Here is a 14,156-nt window from a genome sequence, read left to right as displayed (position 1 = left end):
TATCTATCTATCTATCTATCTATCTATCTATCTATCTATCTATCTATCTATCTATCTATCTATCTCATATCTATCTATCCATCTATCTCAAATCTATCTATCTATCTATCTATCTATCTATCTATCTATCTATCTATCTATCTATCTATCTATCTATCTATCAACTATCCATCTATCTCTCTCTTTCTCTGGTATATGTTACACATCTCCCTGGATTTACTGTATTCACACTTTACACACAATAAAAAAACGCATCTCAACCACGTGCAGTTTTTAATAGTGTCCGCAGCTTCTTAATACCGTACACGGTCTTTAAATACTGTATGCAGGTTTTTTATGTGTTTTTCTTTATAAAGTACAACAAAAACCCGAAGTCCCCCCTAAGGCTGCTCTCACACGTGTTCAGAAAACGCAGCTTGAAATTGTGGCATTTTTACGGGAATTTTGAGCAGCGTTTTCGAACACAGGTTACAGCATGTGACAGCGCTTTTTAATGCACCCCATCATTGTGATGGGTGAGGAGGTGTGTTAAAAACCACGAAAACGCAAAAATAGAACAGACAGCTCTCAAAAATCACAGCGATAGGGGCACCGCATTGCAGCGCAGATTTGAGTAAGCTCATTAAAATCTATGGGAGTGTTGTACCACGGTTAGTACGGTACTGGGGGCGCTGTGCTAATAGCAGTAAAAAGCGGTGTATGTGTGTGAGAGCGGCCTGCGGGGCTACAAACAAATTTTCATGTGCAGGAAATGCGTCATGTTTGGAAAGATTACGCCAAGCGGCAGATCATGTATGCAGCACGATCTAGGTATGGGTACGGGGGAGTGTGGGGTGGAGGCCCAGGGTGGGACCCTGAGCTGAACTTTTGCACCCGGGCCCCTGAGCCCTTAGGTACACCCCTGGGTTCAGTGTACCAGAGGATGGGTGCTGCTCTGGTAAAGTCCTGGAGGCAAGCATGTGAGGTTCGTATTAGAGGGGTGTTTAGTCTGAGTGTGTTAGTGGATTGGAGTGTGCGGGCTGGGTGGTGTACGGACAAGAGGGAGGCAATGTATGGTGACATGGCGCCATGGAGAGTTTAGTGGGTGATGAGATTAAATTTCGTTCTGCAGTGGATGAGCAGCCAATGCAGCGACTGGCATAGTGCAGAGGAGCAGGTGGCATGTCTGTGCCAGAGATTGGATGTGGGGGGTAAAGGAGAGGTAAAGGAGAGGTGTGAGTCCAGTGTGACCCCAAAGCAGCGGGCGTGCTGTATGGGGGTTATGATGGTGCCAGACACTGGAATGGAGATGTTGAGGGGAGGTCGGTTGAAAGGCGGAAAGATAAGAAGGTCAGTATTAGAGAAGTTAAATTTGAGAAAAAGGGAGGACATAGTATTAGAGGGTACTGGTGTATGTTGTCTCCACCACAAGAATGGGTGGAGACATGGGATTATCCTGGGGGAGGTATACATTACACCCACAGCTGCTGATTGGCCCCCTCTCTCTCCGCTGTCATCCTTCAGTTATGTAAGCTCCCCGTTTAGCTCCATAAGACAGCAGGGGTGCTCCCTACCCCTGCTGTGACTGTCCACTGCCGGCCTCCCAGCAATGTCCCCCACTGTGAGCGTTACTGCCGGCGTGCCTACAATATGTAATGCCGTCCCTAGGCCCCAAAAGCCGGACCCACTCTGTATCAGCCCCTTTGCTCTGAACTGCTCTCACAGCCTGCGCTCCCTTCCCCAGCTGTCACGGGCGCTGCTGCCGAGAGCCACACACAAGGGAGCGGAGTAGCCCTCAGTGGCCGTATCCCCCTGTGCTCCTTTCCCCAACTGTTATGGCCGCCGCTGCCGAGAGCTCGAGAGACACACAAGGTGGAGCGGAGTAGCACTCAACTGCCGCATCCCATGAAGCTGTGGTGAGCTGCGGTACAGCGGGGAGGAGAGTGTCGCCAGCGGCGGAGTCAAAGCAGTACGGGAGTGGAGGTGTTAGCGGACTGAGGAGGACAGGGACACGGTAGACGGTTGCAGCGGCCGCAGCCAGAGCAAGAGCGCCTAAGAAGGTGGAAGCTGAGGGGCGTTAAATGGGCAGTAACAAGGCATTACCTGTCACTGTGCACATCTCCACCCATTGTTGTGGTGGAAACAGCATACACCAGTACCGTATTAGAGACAGCGGACAGACAGTTAGTGATATTTTGGAGGAATGGTTCAGAGATCTCATGGGAAGAGGTGTATAGTAAGGTGTCGTGAGCATAGAGATGGTATGGGAGGCTAAATTTGAGGATAGTTTGTCCAATTGGGGCTGTGTAGATACAGAAGAGAAGGTGACCAAGGACCGAGCCCTGGGGTACCCCAACAGCGAGAGAAAGAGGAGACGAGGTAGAGCCAGCGAAGGAGATGCTGAAAGAGCAGTCAGAGAGGTAGGAGGAGAACCAATGTGATAGACATGATGATTAGTTAGTATAAAATGTCTATTGATTTGTATAAACCAAATGTATTATGCTATTGTAATGACTTTTGACTTTGTGGAGGTTAATGGCCACACAATCTCATCATGGTATTTGCTAGACAATGGCATGGTGAAAGATGTGTGGTGTAATGTTAGCTTGGTACATAAGTTGCACAAACAGCCTCTAAGAGTTAAAGGTCATAGTATTATATGTAATACCTGTATTCAATACTGAGTGTTTTCCTAGCCCTTCTCCACCCCCCATACTGAAGTTACTTAAACAATGAGTTGACACGTACACAGAAATTCCTTTAGGCCTCCTTCCCACGAACGGATTTCCGCCGCGTAATTCGCGGCGAAAATCCGCTGCGTTGCCCGCAGCTATTAGGTTCTATTGAACCTAATAGCACAATGCTCATGATGCGTAATTCCACCGCGGAATTACGCACCGCGATTTCTCCCGTCCTCACCCGCAGCATGCTCTATTTTCTGCGGGTAAAGACGGGCTGTACGCACTGACGGCTTCCATTGCAGTCAATGGAAGCCGTCCGTTCACGCTATCTCCCGCTGTAACCAGCAGGAGATAGCGTGAAAAAACGCTTTCCCGCCCACCGCCGCGCGTCATATGACGCCATATGACGCGGCTGGCCGCGGCAGGTGACACGGCCGGCCGCGGCACGTGACGCGGCGGCGGTGGGCGGTGACGGGCGGTGACGCGGCGGCGGTGGGCGGGGAAGCGATTTCACGCTATCTCCCGCAGGTAAGTATAGGGGCTCTGGGGGGCGCCGTGACGGGCTTCACAGCGTAATATTACTCGGCGGAGCCCGTCACGCTCGTGGGAAGGAGGCCTTAGCTAGGACAAAGTCCAAGCTACATCAAGACTTGAGGAAGGGTGGGCAGAGAGGCGGGAGATTGTATATGATCTGACAAATGAGAATCTTATATGTTACTGATGTAATCTGTTGCACGCCCATTAAAGGGCAGGTGTCATGTGTTATAATAAAAAGCCTGAGCCTCTACACATTGTAGAGACTCTCCCGGTTTAGACCAGCATTTGTGTCTGATCTGGTCGATGATGTGTGCACACTATACAATTTGGAAGCTACAAAATACCCCGAAACCTGCTGGAGAAAACCATAATCCAGCTCAGTGGCGTCTCTGGGTGAGCCGAGTAGAGATTTTGATTTCTTTCATTCTGGAAAAATACAGAGATCGGCAGATAGCACGCAGAACTCAGGGGCCCAAAAATCTACAGAACACGGTAAGATTGCTTTATGAAAATCTACCGATGTGATCTGATTTCTAACTGCTAATCTGCCTGTTTCTGATCCAGAGTGATAAATCAATGAAAGGCAGGTAATATAGTTCTTTCTACTCGGAAAAAAACACCGTTTTAACCTGCCTAAGGGGTATTTTGTATGCTGTGTATATTATGTCTGAGATAAATTCTGTGAGGGTTAATGTGTCAGAAGGGCGGACTTGGCTGTTTAAGTCTGAGGGAACACGCCAGAGAGAGACACTTACTCCTAGGTAACTAGTGTGAGGTTAGGAAAATTTATGATACGCATATTTACCTGTATGATTGAGCGTGTTATGTTCTCATATGTGAAAAGGTATATACGCGGGAATTATAGCCGTGGTGTGACGGCTGAAGCCTCCAGAAGCTCTTGATCATTGAAAATAATCATCAGTCTTTGTGTGTTTCAGACGTTTAAAGAACGTGCAGTGTTTATTATTGGGGGAGGGTTGCTGATAAGAGAGTGGACTGAAGTTAAGCCACTGAAAGCATTTCCCAATTAACCCTTCTGTTCCCTTTGTCTTGTGTTTTGTAGCGTTAATGTGCATTGTGATATACGAGGGATATAAGAGGAGGAATTTAGTAAAGGAGTTTTACTGTGTCTAGAAAGTTCAAATAGGATAGAATAAGCAGGCAGAATAGAATGAGGAATCAGTACAGGATGTTTTGGAATATGTAAAACATGTAGAAACGTCTTACAAAGAAAAGGATCAGGAAAAGTTGCAGAAAGAAATGTCGGGTTATGGACAGATAAGTAGAAAGAAAGGTGTTTTTAGATTGCTAGGAGGAGGTATAATGTAGGAAAGCGATTCAAGATGAGAAAGTATAGTGGGAGATGTGTATTGCTTATGAACAATGTAATGCCTTTGTGTTGACTACAGCCCCTCCCTGTAATGGCGGCCGCACTTGCAATGTTTAAAACCCCACATAGTGTGACTCTGCAGCAAATGTGGTGAGCCCTGCCCCCACCCTGAAGTTACTTACCCCCATGTGCTCACTTTCAGGGTGTGTGATGTTACTTCCGGTCCCTCCCCATCCTGGACAGGACCTGGCCCCGCCCCTTCCTCTGGCAGCCATCTTGCCTCACCTGGGGGATTCGTGGCCCCGCCCCTTTCTGCCTCTGGCGGCCATTTTGCTGCAACAAAACAAATTTAAAAAACAAAAAAAATGATATAAATTGTATGACCACGAATGCACGAAGTCTGATCGGTAAAGTAGCTGAGCTTGAAGCGAGAATGACTGATGAAAACTATGATATAGTCGGAATTCCTGAAACATGGCTTGATGATAAGTGCGATTGGGCGGTGAATTTGCAGGGGTACAATCTCTTCAGAAGAGACCGAAGGAACCAGAAAGGGGGAGGGGTATGTCTGTACATTAAATCGAACTTGAAGCCGAGGCTACGGGAGGATATAGGGGTAGGAGATGAACAGGTGGAATCTCTGTGGGTAGAAATACAGGGAGGAAAAAATAACAAAATCCTGATAGGGGTCTTCTATCGACCACCAAAAGCAACAGAAGAAACTGAAAACTTACTACTAAGGCAGATAGAAGAGGTGTCAAAGCGAAACGAAGTAATTATCATGGGGGACTTTAATTACCCAGATATAACATGGGAGAACGAAACCTGCAAATCTCACAGGGGTGATAAGTTCTTGAGAGTAATTAAAGACAATTACCTGAACCAACTTGTGCTGGAACCAACAAGAGGGAGGGCCATTCTGGACCTAGTACTAACCAACAAACCGGAACGTATAAAGGGGGTGCAGGTTGAGGGGCACTTGGGGAACAGCGACCACAATATAATCAACTTCCAGCTGTCAATCAATAGGAAGCCTTATCAGGGAGTGGCAAAGAAACTAAACTTTAGTACAGCAAAATTTGATGAGCTTAGAACTACTATCGGTAACATTAATTGGGACAACATCCTCAAAAATATCAGTACGGAGGAAAAATGGGAAAAGTTCAAAAGGATCCTAATCGCCTCATGTGAGTAGTTCATTCCCTTTAAAAATAAAAGAAACTCAGCTAAAAGGAAACCAATGTGGCTCGACAAGACGGTACAAGGGGCAATAAACGAAAAGAAGAAAGCGTTCAAACTACTAAAGCAACAAGGCAGCGAAGAAGCGCTAAAATCATACAGGGAAAAAAACAAAATATGCAAAGATACGATCAAAACTGCCAAGGAGGAAGCAGAAAGACGGATCGCTAAAGAGAGCAGAAACAACCCGAAGCTATTTTTCAACTACATTAATAGCAAAAGGATTTGCAGGGAGAGCTCTGGCCCTTTAAAAAACAATGCAGGAGAAATCATTGATGATGACGAAGGGAAAGCAAATCTACTAAACAGTTTCTTCTCAAGTGTATTCACCAAAGAAAAGGAAATGCCACACGAGATGCAGGGGAATAAAACGAACCCCTCACAAAATATCTCATACCTAACGCAGGAGGAGGTGCGGAAGCGTCTAAAGAAAACTAAAATTGATAAATCGCCGGGCCCAGATGGATTACACCCAAGGATACTAAAGGAACTAAGTGACGAGATAGCTAGGCCGCTATACCTAATATTTCTAGACACTATCAAGACCGGAGTAGTACCATTGGACTGGCACATTGCCAACGTGGTTCCAATTTACAAAAAAGGGAGCAAAAGTGAGCCTGGTAACTACAGGCCAGTAAGTCTCACTCCAGTAACGGGAAACATTTTCGAGGGGATTCTGAGAGACGCCATCGATGAGTACCTCAAGGAGATTAAGGGAATAACTCCTCACCAGCATGGATTCATGAAGGGTCGCTCATGTCAAACAAATCTGATCAGTTTATACGATGAAGTAAGCTCTAAGCTGGACCAGGGAGAATCTATTGATCTCGTATATCTGGACTTCTCTAAAGCCTTTGACACCGTGCCACATAATAGGCTAATATACAAAATGAGGCAGCTCGGACTGGGCGAAAACGTGTGTAAGTGGGTAAAAAATTGGCTCAATGATAGAAAGCAGAGGGTGGTAATAAATGGCTCATACTCTGATTGGACCACAGTCGCTAGCGGGGTGCCACAGGGTTCAGTACTAGGCCCCACTCTGTTCAACATATTTATCAATGACCTGATAGAGGGGCTGCACAGCAAAATATCAATATTTGCAGATGACACAAAATTATACAATATAATTAATGCAACGGAGGACAGTGTGCGGCTACAAACAGACCTGGATAAGCTGGGGGCTTGGGCAGAAAAATGGCAAATGAAGTTCAATGATGAAAAATGTAAGACTATGCACATGGGCAGGAGAAACGGATGTCACAAATATTCACTTAATGGGGTACCACTAGGGAAAAGTGATATGGAAAAGGATCTGGGGGTATTAGTGGATAATAGACTAAACTGGAGTAACCAATGCCAGTCAGCTGCTGCAAAGGCAAATAAAGTCTTGGGGTGCATTAAAAGAGGTATAGGGGCGAAGGACGAGAACGTTATCCTTCCATTATATAAGGCACTTGTCAGGCCTCACATGGAATACTGCGTACAATTCTGGACACCGGTGCTCAGGAAAGATGTCACAGTGCTTGAAGGGGTTCAAAGAAGTGCAACTAAACTAATACATGGAATGACGGGACTGGAATACCCAGAGAGGCTATCCAAATTGGGACTATTTACTCTAGAAAAAAGAAGGTTAAGAGGCGACCAAATAACCATGTATAAGTACATGAGGGGACAACACATGGATCTCTCCCGCGATCTGTTTACACCCAGGACCATGACGGTAACAAGAGGACATCCGCTACGATTAGAGGAAAGTAGGTTTCATCACCAACATAGAAGGGGATTCTTTACTGTAAGAGCAGTTAGACTGTGGAACTCTCTACCGGAGGAAGTGGTGATGGCAAAATCCATAGAGGAGTTTAAAAGGGGACTTGATGTCTTTCTGGAGAAGAAGGATATTACAGGATATAAATATTAGGTTAAGTGTCAATCCTGGTATATAGGCAGGTAGGAACTATTAGGGGTTGATCCAGGGAACAGTCTGATTGCCATTAGGGAGTCGGGAAGGAATTTTTCCCCCAAAAGGGCTAATTGGCTTCTGGCCTTGGGGTTTTTTGCCTTCCTCTGGATCAACACAGTAGGATAGACAGGCTAGACTAGATGGACATTGTCTTCATTTGGCCTTACATACTATGTTACTATGTTACTATGTTACTTGGGAGGCCTATATTCCCCAATGCCACTGTATCCAGTGCTAACATCATGATTGTCTGAAGTAAGGTTTTGTTTGACCGGACTTTGTTGCACTCCAAGATGTGGCCACTTTGGATGTGTGATAAGTTCAGGGAAACAAACCTTTGTGAAGATGCAGCTTGGGACATAGTAGATGACTAAGCTGGTTTATAGTGTATGGAAGATTGGAGTTGATGCATGGGGGACAGAGGCCAGGAATACATGACAGGGGACGCTCTCTCATGTTCCCAGGGGCTCTGTTTTCCACTGCCCGCTTCTCCAATGGATGCTCAGACAGATGATGTTATGGAAGGCTCCTACAGATGGAATAATTTCCCTATAGTCACCCAGCAAACTTTTTCACGCAATTTGATGAAGTAATTTTACTTTTTATGTGAAGAAAGAGGGACTGAATTGCCCAGAGTAGGATGTTAATTCATCCGTATTCTTTAGTTTTTCCTTAAGTCTTTTGTATATTCTAGTGTCAGTCTACACTGAAGCTATAATTATATTCCGACAGGAGAGTAAAAGTTAAACGCTGGACATTCCCTGAAATACTATTACACTGGGTGACGTAAAATTTTACTTGTGTTGCGTCCCCTTGTGTTAAAAAAGGCTAACTGCGACCTGAAGAGGGAAAAAAAAAATCTCAAGGATATTTTCGCTCAGACTTCGCTGCATACAATGTCACCTTGACTTACAAAGTGCTTGTTTTTGTGCCTCTTGGTTTCCTTTTTCAACGTTGTACTAGTTTTGAATGCGATTACTCTTTTTTTATTGAGTATTCTGGTTCAAAAGGGGGGAGGCATAGGTGATCTGGGTCATAGATGATCTAGGTGTTGTAGATCAGCTATTGGGTTTAAAAAAAAATTAAAATAAATAAATAAATGAAATAAGATAAAAAGGAAATAAATGATTTTGTGCTACAAGATTCCGAGCCATGTGAAATAGAACATCAGCACGATTATTTAGTACTAATACAGTAAGAAACTGCAGGTATGCAAACAGTTACCGGAACCTCTGTTGATAATGCATATGTTGAGCTTTTTGCAGATGGTACCAGGGTGAGGATTAGAGATGAGCGAACGTACTCGTCCGAGCTTGATATTCGTGCGAATATTAGGGTGTTCGGGATGCTCGTTACTCGTAACGAGTACCAAGCGATGTTCTGGTTACTTTCAGTTTCCTCTCTGAGACGTTAGCGCGCTTTTCTGACCAATTGAAAGACAGGGAAGGCATTACAACTTCCCCCTGTGACGTTCAAGCCCTATACCACCCCCCTGCTGTGAGTGGCTGGGAAGATCAGATGTCACCCGAGTATAAAAGTCGGCCCCTCCCGCGGCTCGCCACACATGCCTTGTGAGTTAGCTGAGGGACAGTGCTGCTGGTGCCTGAGCTGCTGTAGGGAGAGTGTTAGTAGTGAGTGTAGGCTTCAAGAACCCCAAAGGTCCTTCTTAGGGCCACATCTACCTGTGTGCAGGCTGCTGCTAGCAGTGGTTTTTTTTTTTTCCCCTCAAAATCGGCAGTGCAGAGCATTGCACCCGGCATTAGGGACAGAAGTGGTGCTTAGGCAGGGAGAGTGTTAGGAGTGAGTGTAGCCTTCAAGAACCTCAACGGTCCTTTCTAGGGCCAAATTTAACCGTGTGCAGTACTGTGCTGGCTGCTGTTAGCAGTGTTGCATTTTTTTTTTTTCTAAAAATCGTCTGTGCAGAGCATTGCACATTCCATTGATACAACAGGGACAGAATTGTGTAGGCAGGGCCACAACACAGTTATTGTTCATTGAATATACGCAGTGGGGCCCTCCCTTTGCAAAAAAGCAGGGAAAAAATTATATTTGGCCTGCCTGTGTCAGTCCTAAGGTCTCCGTGTACATGTGTGCTGCGTGGAGAACGTACAAAAATCAAACGCAACCAGCTACGGTTTACTGCAGGCTTGCGCCATTGTCTTTCCTGACTGGCAAATACCTGCTCTGCCAGAGTTAATAACTCTGCTACACTAAAGTTGTGTGACACTTTTTCAGGGCCACACCACAGTTATAAAAGTTATTGTTCATTGAATATACGCAGTAGGGACCTCCCTTTGCAAAAAAGCAGGGAAAAAATTATATTTGGCCTGCCTGTGTCAGTCCTAAGGTCTCCGTGTACGTGTGTGCTGCGTGGAGAACGTACAAAAATCAAACGCAACCAGCTACGGTTTACTGCAGGCTTGCGCCATTGTCTTTCCTGACTGGCAAATACCTGCTCTGCCAGAGTTAATAACTCTGCTACACTAAAGTTGTGTGACACTTTTTCAGGGCCACACCACAGTTATAAAAGTTATTGTTCATTGAATATACGCAGTAGGGACCTCCCTTTGCAAAAAAGCGAAAAAATTATATTTGGCCTGCAGGCTTGCGCCAATTTATTTCCTGCCTGGGAAATCAAATCACTGGTAATACAGCATGCTGAGGGGTAGGGGTAGGCTTAGAGGACGTGGACGCGGCCGAGGACGCGGAGGGCCAAGTGAGGGTGTGGGCACAGGCCGAGCTCCTGATCCAGGTGTGTCGCAGCCGACTGCTGCGCGATTAGGAGAGAGGCACGTTTCTGGCGTCCCCACATTCATCGCCCAATTAATGGGTCCACGCGGTAGACCTTTATTAGAAAATGAGCAGTGTGAGCAGGTCCTGTCGTGGATGGCAGAAAGTGCTTCGAGCAAGCTATCATCCACCCAGAGTTCTGCGCCGTCCAGTGCTGCAAATCCGAATCCTCTGTCTGCTGCTCCTCCTTCCTCCCAGCCTCCTCACTCCACTACAATGACACATGCTCAGGAGCGGGAACACTCCCAGGAACTTTTCTCGGGCCCCTGCTCAGATTGGGCAGCAGTGGTTCCTCTACCACCAGAGGAGTTTATCGTCACTGATGCCCAACCATTGGAAAGTTCCCGGGGTCCGGGGGATGAGGCTGGGGACTTCCGGCAACTGTCTCAAGACCTTTCAGTGGGTGAGGAGGACGATGACGATGAGACACAGTTGTCTTGCAGTGAGGTAGTAGTAAGGGCAGTAAGTCCGAGGGAGCAGCGCACAGAGGATTCGGAGGAAGAGCAGCAGGACGATGAGGTGACTGACCCCACCTGGTGTGCAACGCCTACACAGGACAGGTCTTCAGAGGGGGAGGCACGGGCAGCAGCAGGGCAGGTTGCAAGAGGCAGTGCGGTGGCCAGGGGTAGAGGCAGGGCCAGACCGAATAATCCACCAAGTGTTTCCCAAAGCGCCCCCTCGCGCCATGCCACCCTGCAGAGGCCGAGGTGCTCTAAGGTCTGGCAGTTTTTCACAGAGACGCCTGACGACCGACGAACAGTGGTGTGCAACCTTTGTCGCGCCAAGATCAGCCGGGGAGCCACCACCAACAGCCTCACCACCACCAGCATGCGCAGACATATGATGGCCAAGCACCCCACAAGGTGGGACGAAGGCCGTTCAGCGCCTCCGGTTTGCACCGCTGCCTCTCCCCCTGTGCCCCAACCTGCCACTGAGATCCAACCCCCCTCTCAGGACACAGGCACGACCGTCTCATGGCCTGCACCCACACCCTCACCTCCGCTGTCCTCGGCCCAATCCAGCAATGCCTCGCACCGCACCGTCCAGCCGTCGCTAGCGCAACTGTTGGAGTGCAAGCGCAAGTACGCCGCCACGCACCCGCACGCTCAATTGTTAACCGTCCACATAGCCAAATTTATCAGCCTTGAGATGCTGCCGTATAGGGTTGTGGAAACGGAGTCCTTCAAAGCTATGATGGCGGCGGCGGCCCCGCGCTACTCAGTTCCCAGTCGCCACTACTTTTCCCGATGTGCCGTCCCAGCCCTGCACGACCACATCTCCCGCAACATTGTACGCGCCCTCACCAATGCGGTTAGTGGCAAGGTCCACTTAACTACGGACATGTGGACAAGCACAGGCGGGCAGGGCCACTACATCTCCCTGACGGCACATTGGGTGAATTTAGTGGAGGCTGGGACAGAGTCAGAGCCTGGGACCGCTCACGTCCTACCCACCCCCAGAATTGCGGGCCCCAGCTCGGTGGTGGTATGTTCGGCGGTGTATGCTTCTTCCACTAAAGCACCCTCCTCCTCCTCCTCCTCAACCTCTGTCTCGCAATCTAGATGTGTCAGCAGCAGCAGGACGTCGCCAGCAGTCGGTGTCGCGCGCCGTGGCAGCACAGTAGTGGGCAAGCGTCAGCAGGCCGTGCTGAAACTACTCAGCTTAGGAGATAGGAGGCACACGGCCCACGAACTGCTGCAGGGTCTGACAGAGCAGACCGACCGTTGGCTTGCGCCGCTGAGCCTCCAACCGGGCATGGTCGTGTGTGACAACGGCCGTAACCTGGTGGCGGCTCTGCAGCTCGGCAGCCTCACGCACGTGCCATGCCTGGCCCACGTCTTTAATTTGGTGGTTCAGCGCTTTCTGAAAAGCTACCCACGCTTGTCAGACCTGCTCGGAAAGGTGCGCCGGCTCTGCGCACATTTCCGCAAGTCCCACACGGACGCTGCCACCCTGCGCACCCTGCAACATCGCTTTAATCTGCCAGTGCACCGACTGCTTTGCGACGTGCCCACACGGTGGAACTCTACGCTCCACATGTTGGCTAGGCTCTATGAGCAGCGTAGAGCTATAGTGGAATACCAACTCCAACATGGGCGGCGCAGTGGGAGTCAGCCTCCTCAATTCTTTTCAGAAGAGTGGGCCTGGTTGGCAGACATCTGCCAGGTCCTTCGAAACTTTGAGCAGTCTACCCAGGTGGTGAGCGGCGATGCTGCAATCATTAGCGTCACCATTCCTCTGCTATGCATCTTGAGAACTTCCCTGCAAACCATAAATGCAGCCGCTTTGCGCTCGGAAACCGAGCCGGGGGAAGACAGTATGTCGCTGGATAGTCAGAGCACCCTCCTGTCTATATCTCAGCGCGTTCAGGAGGAGGAGGAGGAGCATGAGGAGGATGAGGAGGAGGGGGAAGAGACAGCTTGGCCCACTGCTGACGGTACCCATGCTGCTTGCCTGTCATCATTTCAGCGTGTATGGCCTGAGGAGGAGGAGGAGGAGGATCCTGAAAGTGATCTTCCTAGTGAAGACAGCCATGTGTTGCGTACAGGTACCCTGGCACACATGGCTGACTTCATGTTAGGATGCCTTTCTCGTGACCCTCGCATTCAACGCATTCTGGCCACTACGGATTACTGGGTGTACACACTGCTCGACCCACGCTATAAGGAGAACCTTCCCACTCTCATTCCCGAAGAGGAAAGGGGTTCGAGAGTGTTGCTATACCACAGGACCCTGGCGGACAAGCTGATGGTAAAATTCCCATCCGACAGCGGTAGTGGCAGAAGGCGCAGTTCCGAGGGCCAGGTAGCAGGGGAGGTGCGTAGATCGAGCAGCATGTACAGCCCAGGCAGTGCAACAGTCTTTAAGGGCCTGGCCAGCTTTATGGCTCCCCAGCAAGACTGTGTCACCACTCCCCAGTCAAGGCTGAGTCGGCGGGAGCACTGTAAAAGGATGGTGAGGGAGTACGTAGCCGATCGCACGACCATCCTCGGTGACGCCTCTGCCCCCTACAACTACTGGGTATCGAAGCTGGACACGTGGCCTGAACTAGCGCTGTATGCCCTGGAGGTGCTTGCTTGTCCTGCGGCTAGCGTCTTGTCGGAGAGGGTGTTTAGTGCGGCTGGGGGAATCATCACAGATAAGCGTACCCGCCTGTCAACCGACAGTGCCGACAGGCTTACACTCATCAAGATGAACAAAGCCTGGATTTCCCCAGACTTCTCTTCTCCACCAGCGGACAGCAGCGATACGTAAGCAATACGTAGGCTGCACCCGCGGATGGAAGCTACGTTCTCTCTCACCATCCAAAACGGGGACATTTCTGCTTCATCAATCTGTGTCTAATATTCCTCCTCCTCCTCCGGCTCCTCCTCCTGAAACCTCACGTAATCACGCTGAACGGGCAATTTTTCTTAGGGCCACAAGGCTCACTCATCTAATTTTTCGAAACAATTTTTATATGTTTCAATGCTCTTAAAAGCGTTGAAACTTTAACTTGAACCAATTTTTCGTTAAACTGGGCTGCCTCCAGGCCTAGTTACCACTTAAGCCACATTAACCAAAGCGATTAATGGGTTTCACCTGCCATCTTGGTTGGGCATGGCCAATTTTTACTGAGGTACATTAGTACTGTTGGTAC

Source organism: Eleutherodactylus coqui, chromosome 1, assembly GCF_035609145.1.
Source record: "Eleutherodactylus coqui strain aEleCoq1 chromosome 1, aEleCoq1.hap1, whole genome shotgun sequence".
Taxonomy (NCBI): Eukaryota; Metazoa; Chordata; class Amphibia; order Anura; family Eleutherodactylidae; genus Eleutherodactylus; species Eleutherodactylus coqui.
The sequence above is the reverse complement of the archived record's forward strand: the minus strand, read 5'-3'. Positions refer to the sequence as shown.